The following is a 23,259-nucleotide window of genomic DNA, read 5'->3' on the forward strand; positions in this document are numbered from 1 at the left end:
CCTTTTCGTACAGCGCGCTTGCGTACTAGCTAGATTACGCGTTAGGGTGCCAATAGAACTCTGGGAACTGTAGTTCATGAAACCTAACCAATGCCTCCTTTAGCATGCGGGGCTTTCATCCATTCCATGGGCCATATTGAGATGCTTGGCAGGAACAGTGCAGTCATTTCCCGCCTGAGACTTGCCGCTTAGTGTGTGACCACGGTGTTGTCATGGTACCTCACACCATAGACGTGCATTGCTGGGGTGTAGGTGAAGGCGCACATGATGGGGGTTGTCCTTCTTACATCCGGAGATGGTTTATGATGGGGATTGTAGTGCTGAAAAGCGGTCACCCACGATAACCCATGTCCCACAAACCGGATCCCGAAAGAAATGGGGCTTATTAGTTTTGGAATCCCTGAGCTTAAATTATATATATATATATATATATATATATATATATATATATATATATATATATATATATATATATATTTTAAAAAAGCGTAGACTGAATGAAGTAGGCTGATGGCTTCTGTTGTAAAAAGAAATATTTTCGAGTCTTGGTTTAACTTATTAAGCCTGCAGCATTTGATCACTTGTAATAGCCCCAGTGTGGGGGCATTATAGCACTAGAAAGATAATAATAATAATAATTTTCATTTATATAGCGCCGACATATTCCGCAGCACTTTACAATTAAGCGGGGACATGTACAGACAAATTCAATACAAGTTAAGACAATTTAAACAGTGACATTAGGAGTGAGGTCCCTGCTCGCAAGCTTACAATCTACAAGGAAATGGGGGGGACACAATAGGTGAAAAGTGCTTGTTATTTCAGGTCTGGCAATTATAATAAATAGGGATTTTCATATAAAGCTGCATGATCCGGTCATCAGCCCGTGTGTTTAACTGCAATAGTCAAGTATCAAGTGCAGTTATCATGTGCATGGAGGGTGTAGAGACAGATGAATAGTAGGGTGCAGATTTAGAATAATATTTGGAAGGAGGGAACAGGGCAAAGTTAGTTTACTGAGTAGTTGGTGTGGTAGGCTTGTTTGAAGAGATGGGTTTTTAGAGCACGCTTGAATAGGTCGGGGCTAGGTATCAGTCTGATCGCCTGGGGAAGTGCATTCCAGAGAGCTGGCGCAGCACGAGAGAAGTCTTGGAGACGGAGGTGCGAGGTTCGGATTACGGGGGATGTTAGCCTTAGGTCATTTGTAGAACAGAGGGCACGTGTAGGGCGATAGAGATGAGAGAGGAGATATAAGGTGGTGCAGAACTGTGGAGAGCTTTGTGGGTGAGAGAGATGAGTTTATACTGGACCCTGTAGCGAATGGGTAGCCAGTGTAATGACTGGCACAAGATGGAGGCATCGGTGAAGCGGTTGGACAGAAATATGACCCTGGCTGCCGCGTTCAAGATGGATTGGAGAGGAGAAAGTTTGGTAAGAGGGAGACCGATCAGAAGAGAGTTGCAGTAGTCCAGACGAGAATGAATAAGAGCGACAGTAAGAGTCTTAGCAGTTTCAAAGGTGAGAAAAGGTCGGATTCTGGAGATGTTTTTAAGATGCAGGTGACAGGAGCGAGTGAGTGATCGGATATAGGGAGTAAAGGAAAGATCGGTGTCGAATGTGACCCCAAGACAGCGGGCATGCTGCTTGGGAGTTATGGTTGAACCCTCCAGGGTAATTTCGATGTTGGGAAGAGTGAGGTTAGTAGAAGGGAGAAACACAAGAAGTTCCGTTTTGGAGAGATTTAGTTTCAGATGGAGGACATGATGTTAGAGACAGCAGACAGACAATCCTTGGTATTTTGAATTAGGGTAGGGGTGATGTTGGGGGAAGAAGTGTATAATTGGGTGTCATCAGCATAGAGATGGTACTGGAACCCAAATCTGCTGATTGTTTGTCCAATAGGGGCCGTGTATAGAGAGAAGAGGAGGGGGCCTAGGACTGAGCCCTGCGGAACCCCGATAGGGGACGAGGAGAGGAAGAGGAGCTGGCAAAGGATACAGTGAAGGAGCGGTCAGACAGGTAAGAGGAGAACCAGGAGAGGGCTGTATTCCAGAGTATTCCAGAGTGCACATTGCAAAGCTATAGGAGAAGGCATGCACTGAATGTTAATAAGATTAGCAGGGTTTCTATATGCAGCTGGAGGAGAGTAATGTATGCTGGTGGAGAGTGGCCCAGGGTTCGGGGAGATGTCACCTGCAACTAGTAGAAGGAGAAAAAACAGAAAGAGCAGGTGGTGGGATGATTTGTATGAACGTTTTGAGTGCTGCATGGCGGTAGTGGCTGGTTTGGAGTGGGTAAGAAATGTCAGTAGAGCCTCAGAGTTATACATGGGTGAGGGGAGAAGGGAAGGGTGGATATAGAGAGAGTGCCCAGAATGTGTTATAGGGCGGGCGAGTTGTGAGAAAGCAGAAGTAAAAACAAATAAGAAGCAGATTGATATGATCAATGCATAATGTAGTATGACTGACCAAGAAGCATGATTGTTTGAAAAACTTAAAGGGAACCTATCACCCCGTTTTTTTCGGTATGAGATAAAAATACTGTTAAATAGGGCCTGAGCTGTGCATTACAATAGTGTAGTTTGTGGACCCCGATTCCCCACCTATGCTGCCGAAATACGTTACCAAAGTAGTCATTTTCGCCTGTCAATCAGGCTGGTCAGGTCGGATGGGCGTGGCTTCTTCCCCCAGATATTGGGTAGTTTTCCGTTGGTGGCGTAGTGGTGTGCGCATGTCCAAGGTCCCCAATCCTGCACGGGGGGGGTGAAAATAGCAGCGATGTCCGTTATTCCATTGGTGGTCGGTGGGCGCGGCCATCTTCCTTTGGCCGCGCGTGCGCAGAAGCGGCGCTCTGCTGGCCGCGGCTTCAGGAAAATGGCCACGGGATGCCGCGCGTGCGCAGATGGAGATCGCGGCGGCCATTTTCCTGAAGCCGCGGCCAGCAGAGCGCCGCTTCTGCGCACGCGCGGCCAAAGGAAGATGGCCGCGCCCACCGACCACCAATGGAATAACGGACATCGCTGCTATTTTCACCCCCCCGTGCAGGATTGGGGACCTTGGACATGCGCACACCACTACGCCACCAACGGAAAACTACGCAATATCTGGGGGAAGAAGCCACGCCCATCCGACCTGACCAGCCTGATTGACAGGCGAAAATGACTATTTTGGTAACGTATTTCGGCAGCATAGGTGGGGAATCGGGGTCCACAAACTACACTATTGTAATGCACAGCTCAGGCCATATTTAACAGTATTTTTATCTCATACCGAAAAAAACGGGGTGATAGGTTCCCTTTAAGCACCTTTCCTGTCTCCTGCCCTGTCCAACTGCCATTGTCTAATTGCCAAGCACTTTATACTGTTGCACTTAATATCTGTTGCACACGCGCCTCCGCACGCGGGCTATCCCAGCCAGACTAAATATATATGAAATGAAATGACTGCTAGCATCAGGAACCAAATGGCCACAATCAGCAATTAACCAATTAGCATAAGGCCAGAGCAGGTATTACTATGCAGGGTAAACAACCAATGCGGAACAAGGCCATAAAACAGTGGGGAAAAAAAAGATAGCTTTGAACACTTTGAATCAGAGACCAAAAGCAGAGAAAAAAAAAAACCACAACACAGGAGTGATGGAAAAATTACCATGAGCAAAGCTTGCTAAATATGGATCTGTTCACACTTGCAGTCAGCACACAAATGGATGATGGAAAAATTATCTGTGTGAAGAAGAGAAGAGAGGAACATCAGCTTCAATGCCATTGTCTAGCACTTTATACTGTTGCACTTAATATCTGTTGCACACGCGACCCCGCACGCAGGCTATCCCAGCCAGAAAGATGGCAAACAGGGACTTTCACTAGGCCTATGGCTGCCAGGACCACCCATCAGCACCTGAGGACGTAATGAACGCCTATCTATGCTGCCCATCTGCCCTGATCTCGTCTTTGAAGTCAATGTAGGAGTTTACATCATGGCTCCCAAGTTTACAGGAAAGGAGGACACAAAGTTGCGGCGCTTTCCATTTTACGCAGAAGCTCTTCCCTAACCTCACCCAGTTCCCATCTAGTGAAACCTTACTGCTTCCACACAGTATGTTACCACTTTCATGGCCCCCACTGTCTCTTCCCCCACCCTGAAATGACGCATCATCAGTTATTAGAAACACAGAATTCCACCAGATAATCTACCATAAATCTCCAACTCAAATAATCCGTATCACACAAAAGGGAAAATTCCAATCAGAAGAAACCCAATAGAGTATTTTTTAGAAAATTATAAATTTATTTAAACACTAAAATCCAGTATTATATGGCAAGGTAAAGCTGACCAAGCAGGATAGGGGAGGTACATATTCACCACATGGTAACAGGTAATGGCATCTGCACAATCAGAATAGAGACCAAATCAGGGTAATAAGTACATATATATAGTAGATGCATATGCAAAAAAATATATACAGTACATATTATAATAAACAGCACAGATATAGATGGCCTAAAAATTAGCCTAATAAATCCAAGGATAGTCCATAGAATATAAAGTGGAATAGTGCAAGATGCAAAAAGTGCTAAGCAAGAGAGAATACAAAATGTAAGACTGCGCTGTAAACTATTCAGCAATAGAATGGCGCTCCTTCACTGAGTCCTGAGCCCTGTCATATGTCCAGACAAAAGAATAGGGCTCCATGTAGGCTTCATAATAATTAGCGACCTTTCCTTGAACAGTGGCACAAACCGGGCACCGCATTGGTCACTCAAATGGCCTATTTATGGAAAAACATGCAATTATCACTCTGCAATGTCCAACATTGCTCACTAATTTTGGAAAATGCCTGTGACACGTGCTCACTACACTCTTGAGAGTGGACCTTGCACCCAAAAATCATAGGAAAGTTTACGTTTCTCAAACCAAGTGGCATTTACTATATGGAACAGACCTTCTTCACAGTTTAAAGTTGGCTTTGAGAATCAATTGGCAAAGGAAGGCAAGACTCCACACCTTCAGATTTCATGATGCCTTGAACAGGCAAGGCACCCAGTGCCAGAGGCAGCAAAACAACCCCAAAACACCAGCTTTGTCTTGGGTCTCATCTGTCCACAAGATGCTTTCCCAGAAGGATTTTGGCTTACGTACATTTTGGCAAACTGCAGTCTAGCTTTTTTATGTCTCTGTGACAGCAGTCAGGTCCTCCTGGGACTCCTCCAATAACGTTGTATTTCATTCAAATGTCGATGGAAAGCTCACGCTGACACTGATGCACCCTGAGCCTGCAGGACAGCTTGAATTTCTTTGGAACTTGATTGGGTCTGCTTATCTACCATCCGACTCCTGCGTTGCAACCTTTCATAATTTTTCTCTGCCATCCACGTCCAGTCAGATTAGCCACAGTGACATGGATTATTCTTGATTATGTAGTACACCATGAACAAATGAACATCAAGATCTCAAGAGATGGACTTGTAACCTTGAAGATTGTTGATATTTTTCAACAATTTGGGTTGTCAAGTCCTCAGACAGTTCTCTTCTCTTTTGGTTCTTCAATACTTAGTGTGGCACACACAGACACACAATGCAAAGATTGAGTCAACGGCTCCCCTTTTTATCTGGTTTCAGGTGTGATTTTCATATTGCCCAAATCTGTTACTTGCCACATGTGAGTTTGTTTACCCATAATTTTGGAAAGCTGCCAATTTTGTCCTGCCAATTATGTTTTTTTTAATGAAATTATATCCAATTTGACTTTTTTCAGTTTTTTTTGCGTTGTTACAAAACACAAAGGAAATAAACATGTGCATAACAAATCATGTGTAATTGTAATAATTTTCTGGGAGAAATACTTAATTCTCTGGAATAATTTCAAGAGTGCCAACATTTTCGGCCAAGACTATATAGATATAGATATATATATATGTGTGTGTGTGGATACCGTGTATATATTATGCGTGTGGGTGTGTGTGTGTGTGTATATATATATATATGTATATATATATACTGTGTATACATGTATAAATATATATACATACATATAAACAGTAACTCACAAAAATTTGCCCTCAGTATGATACCCCTTAGCCGGGGAAACAAGTACCACTGAATATATAATACATAGATCACGTTTTTTGGAAATTCTACTGAATAGTAAACTCCAAAACAGGTGGTGCTTTTTGTATAAAATATAATTTATTAAACAAAGAAAAAATAAAAACTAATTTAACATGTAACATAAATAAACAAAAAAGAGTGCAGATACCATTAAAAGAGGGACAAAGCAACCATAGGGAAGCCACCAATTTCCTATACCACTGTGGTATAATTGTGTGTACAATTGTAGACGGGAGCTAATTACAAATAAATTGACTTCCTGCTCTCATACTAAGTCAAATAGAAAAAGATCCCCGTAGGCTATGCTGACAATGTAAAAAACCGATGTCTAACATATAGACTATCTTGTATAGCAGTAATGACAGCATAGATGAGGTGTATGAACTGATTGCTTAAACAATTTTAGTAACAATAAAAGCTCCACCAAAACCAAATAGACAAAACACTTTACCAGAGCGATGTGGTGTGGCTTCTCCTCGGCGTCCCTCTGCCCTCTATGTTTGACAAGTGTGACCAACCTGTCAATCAGTTTTCTAAGTGATGCTACAGATTGTTTGGAAAACGCTAGCATTCTGCCAGCTAATTACGCTTGTGAAACGCTAGTGTTTAGCGGGAAAATGCATGCCAATTCCACATGCGTTTTACCCGCGGCACAGTTGCGGAATTGCCACGGAAATTTCCGCAGCAATTCAAGATGTGTGCACATAAGCAAGATAACATGCAGAGAGGGCTGACTAAGGGTACCGTCACACAGTGCAATTTTGATCGCTACGACGGCACGATTCGTGACGTTCCAGCGATGCATTTACAATATCGCTGTGTCTGACACGCTACTGCGATCCGGATCCCCGCTGAGAATCGTACGTCGTAGCAGATCGTTTGAAACTTTCTTTCGTCGTCTAGTGTCCCGCTGTGGCGGCATGATTGCATCGTGTGACACAGGTTGTATACGATGTGCGCACAGTAACCAACGGCGTCTACATCCCAAATACGTCATGAAATTATCGCTCCAGCGCCGTGTATTGCAACATGTGACCGCAGTATACGACGCTGGAGCGATACTTATACGACGCTGCAACGTCACGAATCGTGCCGTCGTAGCGATGAAAATGGCACTGTGTGACGGTACCCTTACCTGGGGAAAACTAACACCTCATTGACTATTGAAAGGGCTAATTTGCATAATAAAAATTAGGTTTATGAAGCGTTTATTTAACCATGGATTTAAGTGACTAACACTATAAAGGGCTGGTGAGGCAGGGAATTTAGCAATACATGTACAAATGCTTGTGGGTTGGAGGATGTGACAGGTTCTCATTAAGGATAAAAAATCAGCACATCCTATGGCAGGCAATAAGATCGAGGTAGGCGGGTTTTATGCATGATATAATAAAAATTGTATATATATTTTGAAGTGTCCATGTGGACGTGGTTATGTTGGCCAAACCTCCAGACCTTTAAAGATTTGATTGAGTGAACATAACTCTACTATTAGATAATTTAAATCACATGAAATAAGATTCAGTAATGAAAATTTGAGGATACATCTGTAGCTAAACATTTTTAAGAATGCTGACATAATGTTAATGATCTCCGTTGGCAGTGGTTGGAGGAAATTGATATGATTCGGGACATGACAGCCAATATTAAAAACATGTTACAATGTGAGGTTTATTGGGTAGTTCATCTTTAAAGTTTACAACCAAAATGGTTAAATGAAAGCTGTAACTTCAATGTATTTCTATAATCACTCATTATGTTGCTGAAATTCTAATGTTTGAGATTTAACCCCTTAAGGACTAAGCCACTTTGAACTTTATTGACCGAGCCTCATTTTCCAAATCTGACCAGTAACACTTTATGATAATGGTAAATTTTGGTCTATGTCATTTACATTTATTTATAAAATTATGAAAAATTTAGCAAAAAATTAGAAAATTTTGCAATTTTCAAACTTTAAATTGTTATGCCCTTAAATCAGATAGGTATACCACACAAAGTAGTTACCGTAATAAAATTTCACATATGTCTACTTTACATCTGCATCATTTTGTAAACATAACAAAAAAAAAATTGTAAGTTAGAAGGGGTAAAAGTTTATCAGCAATTTCTAATTTTTCCAACAAAGTTTGCAAAACCATTAGTCTCAGGGACGACATCACATTTGAAGTGACTTTGAGGGTCCTATTTAACAGTAAACACCCAAAAGTGAAACTTCTAAAAACTGCAGGAGTTAAAGGAGTGCGGAAGGAAAAATCAACATTTTACTTTTTTTTCACAAAAATATTACTTTAGCCCCCAATTTTTTAGTTTTGCATGGGTAACATGAGAAAATGGACCACAAAAGTTGTTGTGCAATTTCTCCTGAATGTGTCGATACCCCATATGTGATGGAAAACTACTATTTGGGCGCACGTCAGGGCTCAAAAGGGAAGGAGCACAGTTTTGCTTTTTGATTCAAAATTTACTGAAATCGAGAACAGACGTCATGTACCTTTTGGAGAGGCCCTGGTGTGCCTAAACAATGAAAATGTAAAGAGAACCTGGCACTCAACTTAAGTATAGATAGACCAACATTTATTCGTTGTACCAGTAAACGTTTCGGTCACAGGAGACCTTCTTCAGTTACTACAATGATACAGATAAACCAAAAAGCAACATAACAATTATGTCGCAGAGAACAATAACAAAAAATAATAAACAAAAACAACAAAGGTATATACAATAGTGGAACTTGGTCATAGTGGGAAAACAGCATATCTCATGCGCGCAGAAGGAACCAAAAAATATCCCAGCATGAAAAAGGTAGAATACATGGTAATAAGAAATTGTCATCCCGTACTGACAGACTTGTAAGGAGACAATAGTGGTTGATCAACCAAGATAGTGATCACATACTCTGTGGATGTAATGAACAATAAGGGTGAAATTAGATAGTGACTGGCGGGATGCAATGTGCTCTCTGGTGAGATTCGTTTACCTCATTATTTATGTTAGGACGTCCATCAAACTAGATGGAATTTCAAAAACAGAGGCAGCACTGCATTGTTTCAATATAAAACTGTGCAGGGTTTAATGTACCCACATGTTCAGGCAACGTTTCAGCTCCAAATGAGCCTTTCTCAAGCCTTGAGAAAGGCTCATTTGGAGCTGAAACGTTGCCTGAACATGTGTACCCATGAAACAATGGAGTGCTGCCTCTTTTTTTGAAATTCTATGAAGCTTGGATGATCGGTGGTCTGGTTGTCTGGGGGCTTTGCACCCGAAGATAAGTATCCCTGTGCTGTTCCCCTTTTTTTGCCATCAAACTAGATGGAGATGAAATGTGCTGTAAAAACCAAGACCGTAAGTTACCTCAAAAGTTGTAGTAAATGATCGTGCCGGGGAGCTGTGAGATACTCAAGTAGCAAGTGCCCGTGAATCCTTGAGTGCCCTCAAATGAGTGAGTGCCCTCAAATCTAAGATCCAGAATCGGATAGATCAACACAGGAAGGATACGGAGAACAGGAAAAGGATCAAGTTTGCCCATGACACAGAATACTACGAGACTAACCAAGTTTATAAATGGCAAGACAACTACTCCACCAGACGCATTCCGACACGTCCCGAGCACTGCTCATCTACCGACTACTCCACATCTGGCTCCGAGCAGGATAGGGGTCCTACCCTACCAAGCACTTCTCATTTTTTTAGCACAGCGAGAACAACGCACGAAAAGAAGAGGCCGCGGAGGGGCCACGGACACAAGAAGGGACATGGACCACATGAGAATCATGAGATCGCAGGTACGGACTCCTTGATTGTCAACATGTCTTCCAAGACTCTGGGAATTTCAGAATACAGTGTACTACAGAAGGGGCTTTCCTTTTGTCCCACATACCGTTGCCGCACATTTGATCTAGAAATGGACCTACAGCGGTTCTTTCAGACACTGAGACTTAAAGTGTATTTTTGTGATCCTGCTAATAATACTCCATCAGTTCCAACACACAATAGTAACCCACCCCAACTACTCACAGCTGAGAGCCTGGGACTCTGCAATAAGAGTCACTTCAGACCCCCTCGGGGTTCCCATGCTCTTGAGACATTCATAGAATTCATTCCAGTCACTGCGGGGTGACATGGAAAAGGGGAGGTTATTCTATCCCCCCAACTTGTCAGTTACCGAACGCCATGCCCTTCAATCACTACAATCTGATGATAGTCTGATGATTAAACCCGCGGACAAGGGAGGGGCTATTGTGGTTATGGACAAAAGCGATTACCTAACAGAGGCATTTGGACAACTCCAGGATAACACAATCTATCAGAAACTTCACACCAATCCTACCAGCTCTATTCATAACAAGATCTTGGTGATTCTACAAAAATACACCCAACTGGGGGTCCTGGATACAAAATCCTGTGAATATTTGACCAATGAATACCCCATCACTCCCGTTCTTTATATACTTCCCAAGATCCATAAAAACCTACAACACCCCCCGTGAAGGCCTATCGTAGCAGCAACCGATTCAATTTTATCACCAATTGCGATCTATGTAGAAAAAAATTTGACCCCTCATATTCAGTCTACCAAATCTTTCCTACTAGACACAGGGGCTTTCCTGGAGATCATAAAAAACTTGGGCAGTATACCTCCTGACGCATTTCTTATATCATTAGATGTTAAGGATTTATATACTTCGATACCTCATTCTGAAGGCATCCTGGCCGTGAAAAAACTTCTTTCCTCATCTGATATGGACACACGAAAAGTTGACCTTTGTATCAACCTCCTTACTCTAGTCCTGAACTTCAATCATTTTTTATTTCAGGATGAATTCTATCTTCAGATACGGGGCACTGCAATGGGCTCCAACGTGGCTCCTCCGTACGCAAACTGCTACATGGCAGACTTAGAAGAAAATAAGATTTATCCCGATCCATGTTTCCGCGAAAATATTCTCATTTGGAAACGTTATATAGCCAACATATTTTGCGTCTGGGGTAGCACGTTGGAGTCCCTTCTCTCTTTCTATAATTTCCTGAATACAGCCTGGCCGGGCATTACTCTCACAATTTCCTATGACACCAATAGGATGAATTTCCTAGATACAATAGTCATCAAGGACACTAACAGCTTCCTAACAACGGACCTCCACATTAAGAACACGGATCGTAACAGCTTACTTCATTTCCAGAGTCATCACCCCCCCCCCCCCCCCCAGTAAAACGATCTATACCCAAATCTCAAATTCAGACGAAACCACACGAAAAGAACGAGTTCTTGAAATGAAGGCCAAATTTTCCTCAAGGGGATATCCGGACTCAATTCTACAAAACACTGAGCGTTCATCCAATAAAACTAAACCTAAGAACAATAACCGCATCTCCTTTGTCCATGCCCGTTTGTATATATCCTACATAAAAACATCCGCCGCCACTGGCATCTTCTAGCCACAGGCCACCCTGACATCCCGGAATTCCGGGAACCTTTTCTACCCTGTTTCAGGCGAGCCTGTAACCTCAGGGATACATTATTTCGGGCGGATATTGGGACCAAAAAACACCTGACGCAACAACGTTTCCTACAACAACCTAGATTTGGGACTTTCCCATGCTTACACTGTACCCAATGCAGTAACGTACAGAAGGGGAATACATTCCTTCATCCCCGTTCAGGTAAAAGTTTCTCAATTAAAGACTACTTTACATGCGACACATCGTACGTGATCTACCTGATTAAATGCTTTTGTGGCATGTTATACATTGGAGAAACGACACAAGCTATTCATGATCGTATATCAAAACATAAATCTACCATTAGATGTAAGAACATGCTTTTGCCAATTCCCCATCATTTTATCACCAAGGGACACAACATTTCACAGTTGAAATTCCAGGTCATCGAACAAGTACGGACCCCCTGACGTGGTGGTAAAAGGACAGCCCTATTAAAACGCCGTGAGGTGTATTGGATTCATACTCTGGATACTCTAAGTCCTAAGGGACTAAATAGGGAGTATGACCTACTCTCATTCATGTAATAGTCAGGGGTCATACTTTGTGATCCGCTCCATCCTAAACCATGACTTATACTACAACTGTCTTTTACATATTATGTTATTTTTTACCCAGGTGGGCTTTGCCATGGAATCATATTGAAACAGGATACAGCATATATATATATATGTATATATACATGGGTGAATATTAGATGCTATCAAACATAAGATAAGAAAAAAATGGATCCCAGAAATTGTTGTGCAATTTCTCCTGAGTACATCGATACCCCATATGTTATAGGAAACTGCTTGCTGTTTAGGAACACAACCAGGCTCTAAAGAGAAGGTGCACCATTTGACCTTTGGAATTCAAAATCGACTTGAATCGATAGCGGACGCCACGTCACTTTTGGAGAGCCCCTGATGCCTAAACAGTGGAAACTCCCCACATGTAACCCCATTTTAGAAACTAGACCCCTCAAGGAATTTTATCTAGATGTGTGATGAGCACCTTCAACCTCCAGGTGCTTCACAGAACTTTATAACGTTGAGCTGTGAAAATAAAAAAATATAAACTTTCCCACAAAAATGTAGTTTTAGCCCCAAATATTTTATTTTACAAGGGTAACATAAAAAAATGGACCATGCAATTTGCTATGAAACTTCTCTTGCGTACACTAATACCCCATATGTAGTGAGAAACTACTGTTTAGGTGCATGGCAGCACTCTGAAGGGAAGGAGCACCATTTGACTTTTAGAATGCAAAATTGTCTGGAATAGAAGAGCGGACACCTGATGTGCCTAAACAGTGGAAACACCCCCTAAGTGACCTCATTTTGAAAACTACACCCCTCAAGGAATTTGTCTACACATGTTGTGAGCACCTTCAACCCCCAGATGCTTCTCAGAATTTGATAATATTGAGCCGTGAAAATAAAAAATGACATTTTTCCAATAAAAGTGTTCTTTTAGCTCTAAATTTTTTATTTTCACAAGGGTAAAAGGAGAAAATGGAGCCCAAAATTTGTTGTGCTATTTCTCCTGAATACTCTGATACCCTAAACCTGGTGCATAACAACTGTGTGGACACACTGCCAAGCTCTGAAAAAAGGTAGTGACCTCTTGGAACACAGACTTTGATGGAATGGTCTGTGGACAAAATGTCTCATTTGGAGGGCCGCAGATGTGCCTAAACAGTGGAAACCCCCACAAGTGACCCCATTTTGGAAATTACACCTCTCGAGATTTATCTACAGGCATAGTTATTGTGGAGATACGGGGGTCAGTGGGTGCTCTCGTCCGCTGGCCTGGCTGTCTTTAGCAAGAGTGTATGGACCATTGCTCATACCACTGAATGCCCGCTCTCTCTCCCCGTGGGCAGAACACTAGTGAGACAACGCAGGGTGAGGGTAAAACAGTGTGGCAATGCTTTATTGAACCACAAAACAGGCAGATAACACATAGAACAGTCCCAGAAAAATTCCCCAAGATGGTGCACTTTACAGAGCCTCATCCTTCCACTGACCCACCAGGATAATGGCAGATTTTACAATCAAGAATAAAAAATTCACAGCACCTCATAGCAATAAAAGGGTTAACTTTTACCCACAATCGAGGCGTACGTCAATTCCAGAGAGTGCTTCCCGGAAAACATCAGACATTCAAATAGAAAATGAAGACAGCGCCTCATAAGTTGGTGAAAAATTTGCAGTTCCGTTATTCTGCCCTCTGTGGTGATGTTTTGATCTACATGATCATGCTTGAAAAAGATCATGTAGATCGAAACGTCACCACAGAGGGCAGAATAAAGGAACTGCAAATTTTTCACCAACTTATGAGACATTGCCTTCATTTTCTATTTGAATGGCAGATTTTACGTCAGAGGTCCCAGGGTCGCCACTCCACCTGAGATACACACACGCAGAGAGGAGGTAATGACAAGCATAGAGAGATGACAGTCCATAGAGTCCACACAAGGTCCAAAGCCAGTTGACACGAGAGTCACCACCTGGCTTATCCAAACATCTCCATGGAGCCAGGCAGCCAGCGGGTCCCAATCCTGGATTTTTGCAAACGTATCCATGGTTCAGCGATGGTCAATGTAGCAGATCTGTATCCTTCCAACTGGAGCCGAAATCCCCTAGGTTGTTTCCTATAGAATGTTAGATCGTTTCCTTCGTGATGGTGCCATGATGAATTGGCTGCAGTCCTGTCTCTCGTCTGTTGGGTGTTTTGCAGAATGTGTGGCTGTGTCGCTCTCTGTCTGTCTGTCTCTGGGTCTCTTTATATAAAGGCCTGTAAACTATTTTTAGTGTCCCTCAGTCCACCCTCACAGATAAGGGAAACAATGGTGATGAGATCAAGTAGCATTACTTGATTAGTTAAATTATTTGCATAGTTTTTACCTCTCTGCTTTCAAAGTCAACAAACTGGCTCGGAAACACAAAGCATAATTAGCATATCGATACAGGAAAGATATATATCTTGGTACCGTGTTAAGGTACCGTCACATTAAGCGACGCTGCAGCGATAGCGACAACGATGCCGATCGCTGCAGCGTCGCTGTTTGATCGCTGGAGAGCTGTCATACAGACCGCTCTCCAGCGACCAACGATGCCGCGGTCCCCGGGTAACCAGGGTAAACATCGGGTTGCTAAGCGCAGGGCCGCGCTTAGTAACCCGATGTTTACCCTGGTTACCAGCGTAAAAGTAAAAAAAACAAACAGTACATGCTCACCTGCGCGTCCCCCAGCGTCTGCTTCCTGATACTGACTGAGCTCCGGCCCTAACAGCAGAGCGGTGACGTCACCGCTGTGCTTTCACTTTCACTTTTTAGGGCCGGCGCTCAGTTAGTGTCAGGAAGCAGACGCTGGGGGACGCTGGGTGAGTATGTACCGTTTTTTTTTTTTACTTTTACGCTGGTAACCAGGGTAAACATCGGGTTACTAAGCGCGGCCCTGCGCTTGGTAACCCGATGTTTACCCTGGTTACCAGTGTAAAACATCGCTGGTATCATTGCTTTTGGTGTCAAACACAACGATACACAGCGATCGGACGACCAAATAAAGTTCTGGACTTTATTCAGCGACCAGCGACATCACAGCAGGATCCAGATCGCTGCTGCGTGTCAAACACAACGATATCGCTAGCGAGGACGCTGCAACGTCACGGATCGCTAGCGATATCGTTTAGTGTGACGGTACCTTTAGCCAGTAGATAGAAAAATATTTAGAATTGAGAGTCCTTAGTGGTTGATACCTTTTAATGGTTAACTGAAAAGATGGTAACATGTTGCAAGCTTTCGAGACTACACAGGTCTCTTCATCAGGCAAAGACTAAAAGAAATTCTGAAGAATCACATATTTATGCACAACATAGCACAGAAAAAAAAAAACATGGATAAGACAGGTGACATGAAGCAGAATTACCATTACCCCAACAGAACCAGACCCCAATCAGAGGACAATAAAACATTCCTTATCTAAGAACTGGCCCAATATTTATGGACATAACTGTTTATCACTCATGGTAATTCTGCTTCATGTTTAGGTTGCTTCCTAAAATATTGATCTTAGCTAAAATGTTTAGAATATAATTGGTGAATTTCATCCATTTTTTGATGCAATAATTCTATCAACCAATTCCTCAACGTTCGAAAAGTGTTTAGCTGCTTTGCGAAGCCAGCGTCTTATAGCTGTCTTATGTTTTAGCTATACATGCAAAATGACACTTATGCCTATTTTTTTTCCATGTATTCTGGCAGGCTTTAATTATGCAAGAAGACTTTTTTTGCAGTAAAGTATTTAATACTTGTAATAATAATGAATACATTGTGAATTTTTAGCCAAATAAAGGTTATTGAGGAGATATAAAGGATGAAATACTTTACGGATATAGCAAATGAACATGTTTTTTATTTCCAATATATCATTCACAGCAACAAATGTAAAAGCTTAGTACATAGACGTAACAGTATTAAGCCCTTAACAATCGCCGATACACATTAAAACGGCGGTCATTAAGGGGCTTTATTCCCTTATTGGCATTTTAAAATGGCGATAGGGAACAGCGCTGGCTAGTGTAAGCTGTACCTGACAGCCTGCAGTATCAGCCCCGGCCAGGTTTGCCACGATTGTGGGCGAATAACCTCTTAAAAACCATTGTCAATCGCGACAGCACTATTTAAGTTCTTACAAGGAGCTCACAAGACCCCCTTAGTAACCAGCGGACCCCCATGACGAGAATCACTGGTCCCGATGATTACCATGGTACCCTGAGGTCATGTGATGACCACACAGTACGGTGGCATGTGAGATCCAGCTATTAGCTGAGTCTCACAGGCACAGTCAGTGAGTCACTGCCAGTCTCATGCACTGCAGTACACGAGTACTGCAGTGTATGAAACCAGCGATCAAAATAAAAATTATACATGTCCCATAGTGGGACGAAGTAAAAAAGTGAAAAAATAAGTCAAATAAAATATGTCAAAAAGTAAAAACAACACAAAAAAAAGTGCACACAAATCACCAAAATCCGTTTTGCCACTGAAGAGATAAAAATAAAAAAAAAAGTACACATAATTGGTATCTCTGCGTCTGTAACAACGCGCTCTATAAAACAATTTTTTTCCATTTGGGGAACTTCGTAAAAAAAAAGTAATAATAATAAAAAGCATGCCAAAAATGTTTTTCTTTCATCATACTGACTCACAAAAAAGTGAACGAGTAGCAATTTCTTCTAGGTTCTGAATTTTTATTTTGTCTGATGCAGCAGCAATAATATTAGTAAGGATTGACTTAAACAGATCATTAGATTTTGGCTAATTTTTTACAATCTGGGAGTGTCTTGCTTTACAATATTTTGATCAATACTTTCTCCTTTGTTCTTTAGTGTCTTCAATATCATCAGTAGTGATTGCAATACTGGTATACTTGTGGTCTTCTACAGTCAGTTCAGTGTGGTCAACCATCAGCCAGTTCAGTGTGGTCTACCATCACATCATAATGGAAATGGATTTGTTTAGGTCTGTATTTTAATAAGAAGAAATATAAACCAGCTCACCCGTGATGCATAAACCAAACCTCGGGAGCACGGACCCGCTGTGTCCAGGCGTGTAGAGTCCAAAAAAGAAAAGAATGTCCAGCTTCACCGAGTCCGTAAAAAAGAGTTTTCTTTATTCACAAACTTTAAACATGGAGGATACAGACTTCAGCACGAACCATATGGGTAAGAATCTCAACGCGTTTCTGGAGACTAAGCTCCCTTAATCATGACATGAAACGCGTTGAGATTCTTACCCATATGGTTCGTGCTGAAGTCTGTATCCTCCATGTTTAAAGTTTGTGAATAAAGAAAACTATTTTTTACTGACTCGGTGAAGCTGGACATTCTTTTCTTTTTTGGACTCTATATTTTAATGCATCACTCTGGTACACATTTCATTCTCCTGTATGAGCAAAATTTGTTAGGTGGCAAATATCATGCAGGAGAGAAGGACTGTCTACTATACACCGTACACTATAAGCAGTTTCATATCCTCAGTTCCCCATGGAGGCATTTTGGATATAGTGAATTAAAGACTTCTATTGTGCAATTAGAACATCCGAGTCCTGGTTGTATTGTTTGTGCTTTACCATAAATGTTTTTTTCTTGGTGCTACTCAATAATTTCAGCAGGTTTTTTTTGTCCGGATTTACGCAGGATTTTTTTGCTTAATGTCAAACTGGTGCAAAGTATGGCTGTACTCTTTATGTCATATTTAATAATGCCCATCTGATGGTCCTTAGCCACATTCCTGACACTCACCTTTTCCGAGATTATTTCAACAAGTTTCCTGTAAAGCAACTTTTTAAAGACATACAGTTGATATCACTGTAATCGCACCCCAAAGAATAAATTGCCTTATCACTTATACCGCACAGTGAAACGTGCAAAAATAAAAACTATTCTTGTACTGCTGTCTATTTGTTCATTCTACCTCCCAAAAATCTGAATAAGGCTAGGCTTATATTTGTCCTGTGCTCTCCACTGCATGCTTACCTCAAAGTTTCCATGTAAGCAGGGCTGGCGTCAGCACCCGGCGCACCCGGGTAAGTGCCGGGGCCCTGAGCAGACAGGGGGCCCACTTGCCATCGGGGACACTGGTGCGCTATAGTGCCGGCCCCCGCGAGTGGACCCCTGCCTGCTTCTGGCCCCGGCACTTGCGATACTTACCTCTCCCGGTTCCAGCGCTACAGCGTCTTCCATCCTCTGACTGTGACGTTCAGGTCAGAGGGCGCGATGACGTCACCAGTGCGCGCCCTCTGCCTGGGCAGTCTCAGCACAGAGAGCAGGAAGACGCCAACGCTGAGGAGTCCAGTGCAGAGCAGTGTCAAGCAACGAGAGGTATTTCATTTTTTTTTTATATTTGGATCAATATATGGGGACCATCCGAAGGGGCCCATATATGGAGCATTATATGGGGCTAATTCTATATGGAGTATCTTATGGGGCCAATAATATAGGGAGCATCTTATGAACACGTAAGAAATGTGAAGATTGTTCCAGCTCCTTTCCGATTAAAAATCCTTTATTGATCCATATCCTTAAAAGTCATCCCTGCACAGAAGGGAATGTGAACAACGACAAAAACCTGCTAATAGCTATGCGTTTCGATCTAAAAGATCTTCATCATGGCCATGATGAAGATCTTTTAGATCGAAACACGTAGCTATTAGCAGGTTTTTGTCGCAGTTCACATTTCTTACGTCTTCAGCTGTTACTACGTCTGGGTCAGGACGGGTTCACATGCTCCTGTGGTCTGTTGGTGAGCTGACTGGGCCCTTGCCCCTGCATTTTTCTATTAGCATCTTATGAAGCCAATTCTATAGGGAGCATTATATGGGGCCAATTTAATATGGAGCATCTTATGGGGCCAATTCAATATGGAGCAGTATATGGGGCCAATTACATATGGAGCAGTATATGGGGCCAATAATATATGAAACATCTTATGGGACTAATTATATATGGAGCATTTTATATGGCCAATTATATATGGAGCATTATATGGGGCCCATTATACATGGAGCATCTTATGGGGCCAATTATTTTTGGAGCATTATATGGGACCCATTCTGTAAGGAGTATTATATGGGCCCATTCTGTATGGAGCATCATATGGGGCCCATTCTGTATGGAGCAATATATGGGACTCAGTATACTGTATGGGGCCGATCATATACTGTATGGAGCATTATATGTGACCTATTATATATGGAGCAATAGATGGGGCCCATCATATACTGTATGGAGAATTATATGTGGCTCACTATACTGTATGGAGCATTATATGGGGTCATTTCCGTATGGAGCAATATATGCTGCTCATTCTGTATGGAGCACTCTGTGGCGCCCATTATACTGTATGGAGCATTATATGTGGCTCATTATTCTGATTGGAGCAATATATGGGGCTCATTATTCTGTATAGAGGACTATACCGTCCGGTTTCTGAGTTAATGTAGAATGTACAATAGATATCACTCATGCAATGTAAGAAGTAAGTGAAATCTTTGGCATTGTACTATACCTTTATTTCTCTGCCGTGCATTATGAATTGTGGTATGTGTTAAAGGGGCCCACTGGGACTCTTTCTCCAGGGCCCATGAAAACCTGGAGCCAGGCCCATGAAAACCTGGAGCCGGCCCTGCGTGTAAGGTCCCAAAAAATCGCGATTCAGACAAAACCCCCAACAGAACCACTCACTTATGAGGCAGATGTCAATTTGGACTAGTCTCTGTTCCGGCAGTATCCCATCATTTTAGGCTTTTTTTAGCGTACAGATGTGGGCGACCACAGATCTGTGCACGCTTAAAGAAGATGGATACCACGGCAGCAGACATCAAATGGAGTACAAAGTGTCTCCATCTGCCTCATTATGGGTGATTCCATATTGGGTTTCGCCTGAATCTCATTTTGAGGGATTTACACGGAAACCTCGCTGTAAGTGCTCAGCATAGAACACAAGAATGTGATCCCAGACTTATTATTATTATTTATTATTATAGCGCCATTTATTCCATGGCGCTTTACATGTGAGGAGGGGTATACATAATAAAAACAGGTACAATAATCTTGAACAATACAAGTCACAACTGGTACAGGAGGAGAGAGGACCCTGCCCGTGAGGGCTCACAATCTACAAGGGATGGGTGAGGATACAGTAGATGAGGATAGAGCTGGTCGTGCAGCGGTTTGGTCGATCGGTGGGTACTGCAGGTTGTAGGCTTGCCGGAAGAGGTGGGTCTTCAGGTTCTTTTTGAAGGTTTCGATGGTAGGTGAGAGTCTGATATGTTGTGGTAGAGAGTTCCAGAGTAGGGGTGATGCGCGAGAGAAATCTTGTATGCGATTGTGGGAAGAGGAGAAAAGGAGATCTTGTGAGGATCGGAGGTTGCGTGCAGGAAAGTACCGGGAGACGAAGTCACAGATGTATGGAGGAGACAGGTTGTGGATGGCTTTGTATGTCATGGTTAGGCTTTTGTACTGGAGTCTCTGGGTAATGGGGAGCCAGTGAAGGGATTGACAGAGGGGATAGGCCGTGGAATAGCGGGGGGGCAGGTGGATTAGTCGGGCAGCAGAGTTTAGTTTATTCTCGAAGTGATCGAAAAATATTATGTACCCCAAAATGTTACCAATAAAACCCCTAATTTATCCCATACAAAACCAGCCCCCACTCAGGTCCATCATCTATCAGTGGAAATATCGGGGTTCACATGTTACTGCTAGACCAAACACTGAAAAAACGACATGGCTCCCACCCCCTCAAATAAAATCTAGTGTATGCTGCGCTCCCTAATCCAAATGCCCCCCTCCCTCTGAGCCTCACTGTTCCTAAACCACAGTAAGTGGCCACATATCCAGCATTATTATAATGGAAGGCACTTAGTTTACCGGTGCATATCGCCGGAAGCACAAGCAGGGCTCAATGTATGGGGGCGCTACAATATATGGGGGATCTACTCTGTATGGGTACAATGTATAGGTACTAGACTGGCAGATTTGCAATTCTCCAGAAAAAAAGCCTGGCGCCGATGTTACAAAGTAATCACTGCAACTGTAGATAAAATCAATGAGATATGCAATTTCTACAATGGGGTCCATTTTGGGGGTTTTCTGCTGTTCTGGCACCTTTGGGGTTCCACAAATATTGCCCGCAAACTACAGTATTCTAAAAAATCTGTCCTTCAAAAGCCAAATAGTGCTCCTACCTTCTCAGCCCTGATGTGTGGCCTAATGGAAATTTCTGACAACATATGGGACAGCACTGTGTTTGGGAGAAATTGCGCAATAAATTATGAGGTCCAGTTTCACCAATTAACCCTTGTGTGCCTGACAAATTTGTAGCAAATACAAAAATTACATTTCTACCACTGAAATGTTATATTTTCACGTCTCAATCTTATAAAATTCTGAGGCACCTATGGGTTCAAAATACTCACTACACCCCCTAGATGAATTCCTTGAGGGATCTACTATCCAAAATGTCACTTGTGGGTGGTTTCTGCTATTTTCACATGTCTCACTCTTCAAATGCGACATAGCATTCACAATCTATCCCAGGCAAATAGCGCTCTCTCCTAGCCCTGCTTTTTTGGGGGTCACACTCAATGGGTGTACAATCATCTAATTTTTCGCTGAAAAATGGATGTATGTGCACTTACGCTGTAGACTGGCAATGTCAGTCAAATGCAGAAGCTCCCTTTATTAAGGAAGTTGCACATACTTACAGTATATAGCTAATTTCTTGGGAGTTACAAAGGGTGCATATGTTTATTTGATAGATTGAAGCTATTATTGTCTGTTATGTCAATATGATTAAACTACAATTATTGCCTTCTATGATTCTATTTATTCGCAGCTGCTCAATCAACGTTATCAGCAAAGCAGGAGTCCCTGAAAGTACAAAGGTCTTCAGAGGTTTGTAAATATGACACAGGTGTGACTCATAATGCTAGCGCTATTTTTGTGTATCTTCAATAATTATTAACATCCTTAACACTGCCATATGCCCAAGCAGAAGTTTTTGACCACATACAGTAGTGTTCAAACTAATAGCATCGTGTTCAAAAACATGAGTTAATCACAAAACCTTTAAAATAGTTTTTATTTCCATGCACTGGGAACATTGCAGGCTATTTTCTAATTCAAAACATGAAGAGAAATGTATAGAATTTTTAACTACTTTACAGAAAATAACAAAAAATGAACATTGGGCTGTTTTAAAAAATAGCAGTGTCTGCATTTGTCTTCACAAACTCACAATATGTACTGTGTTTTTGTGGATTTAGCATTCCTGTGAATCGCTGACCTAATATTTAGCCGCTATACCCACAGCTATTTAGAACTGCTTCACATCTATGTTGCATAGAGTCAGCCAACTTCTGGCACTTGTCAACTGCTATTCCAGCTCAGGATGCTTGAACTACAGCCCACAATGTTTTGGCATTTGTTGGCTTTGTCTCAGAAACTGCATTTTTAATGTGAGCCTACAATCGTATTAAGGTCCGGAGACTGGGCTGGCCACTCCATAACCTCACTTTTGTTGGAGTGGAACCAAGATTTTGCTCGTTTACTGGTGTGTTTATGGTCATTGTCTTGTTGAAACACCCATTTCAAGGGCATATCCTCTTCAGTGTAAGGAAACATGACCTCTTCAAGTATTTTAATATATGCAAACTGGTCCATGATCCCTGGTATGCGGTACCTAGGTCCAGCATCATAGTAAGAGAAAAATGCCAATATCATGATGCTTGCACTGAAAGGGGTCACAAAGAGTGGTACACGCCCCTACCCCTTTAAGTACATCCCGATTACTGCACTATGTAAATGTAATTTTGTTCTGCTATGTATAGTGTCTTCTTACTGTTTGCAGCTATATGAATGTTATGTGTTATTGTGTATAATTTTCCGTAGTTATCTTGGGACAGTGTAGTACCTCAGTTGGGCCGCTAGATGGGTACATTACACCTTAGTCTTATAAATAGTTAATTATAGGAGTTAACTGGGGTAAGGCAGGAACAGTTTCCTGGTTAGAGTCAGAGGGGCTAGGGAGCCTGAACAGCTTGGGCGGGCCTTAGAGCCTGAGCTACCTAGTAGCTCTGTAACATTGAAAGCAAGAAGC

General features: G+C 42.2%; 1 long non-coding RNA gene across 1 annotated transcript; it reads left to right on the plus strand.

The window, feature by feature from the left end:
* Positions 1-694: 694 nt before the first annotated feature.
* Positions 695-22,114, plus strand: LOC143768947 (uncharacterized). The gene is made up of 3 exons (XR_013214139.1): positions 695-2,019; positions 16,989-17,121; positions 21,997-22,114. It is a non-coding gene; the product is annotated as an uncharacterized LOC143768947 (long non-coding RNA).
* Positions 22,115-23,259: the final 1,145 nt, after the last annotated feature.

Source organism: Ranitomeya variabilis, chromosome 4 (assembly GCF_051348905.1).
Source record: "Ranitomeya variabilis isolate aRanVar5 chromosome 4, aRanVar5.hap1, whole genome shotgun sequence".
NCBI lineage: Eukaryota > Metazoa > Chordata > Amphibia > Anura > Dendrobatidae > Ranitomeya > Ranitomeya variabilis.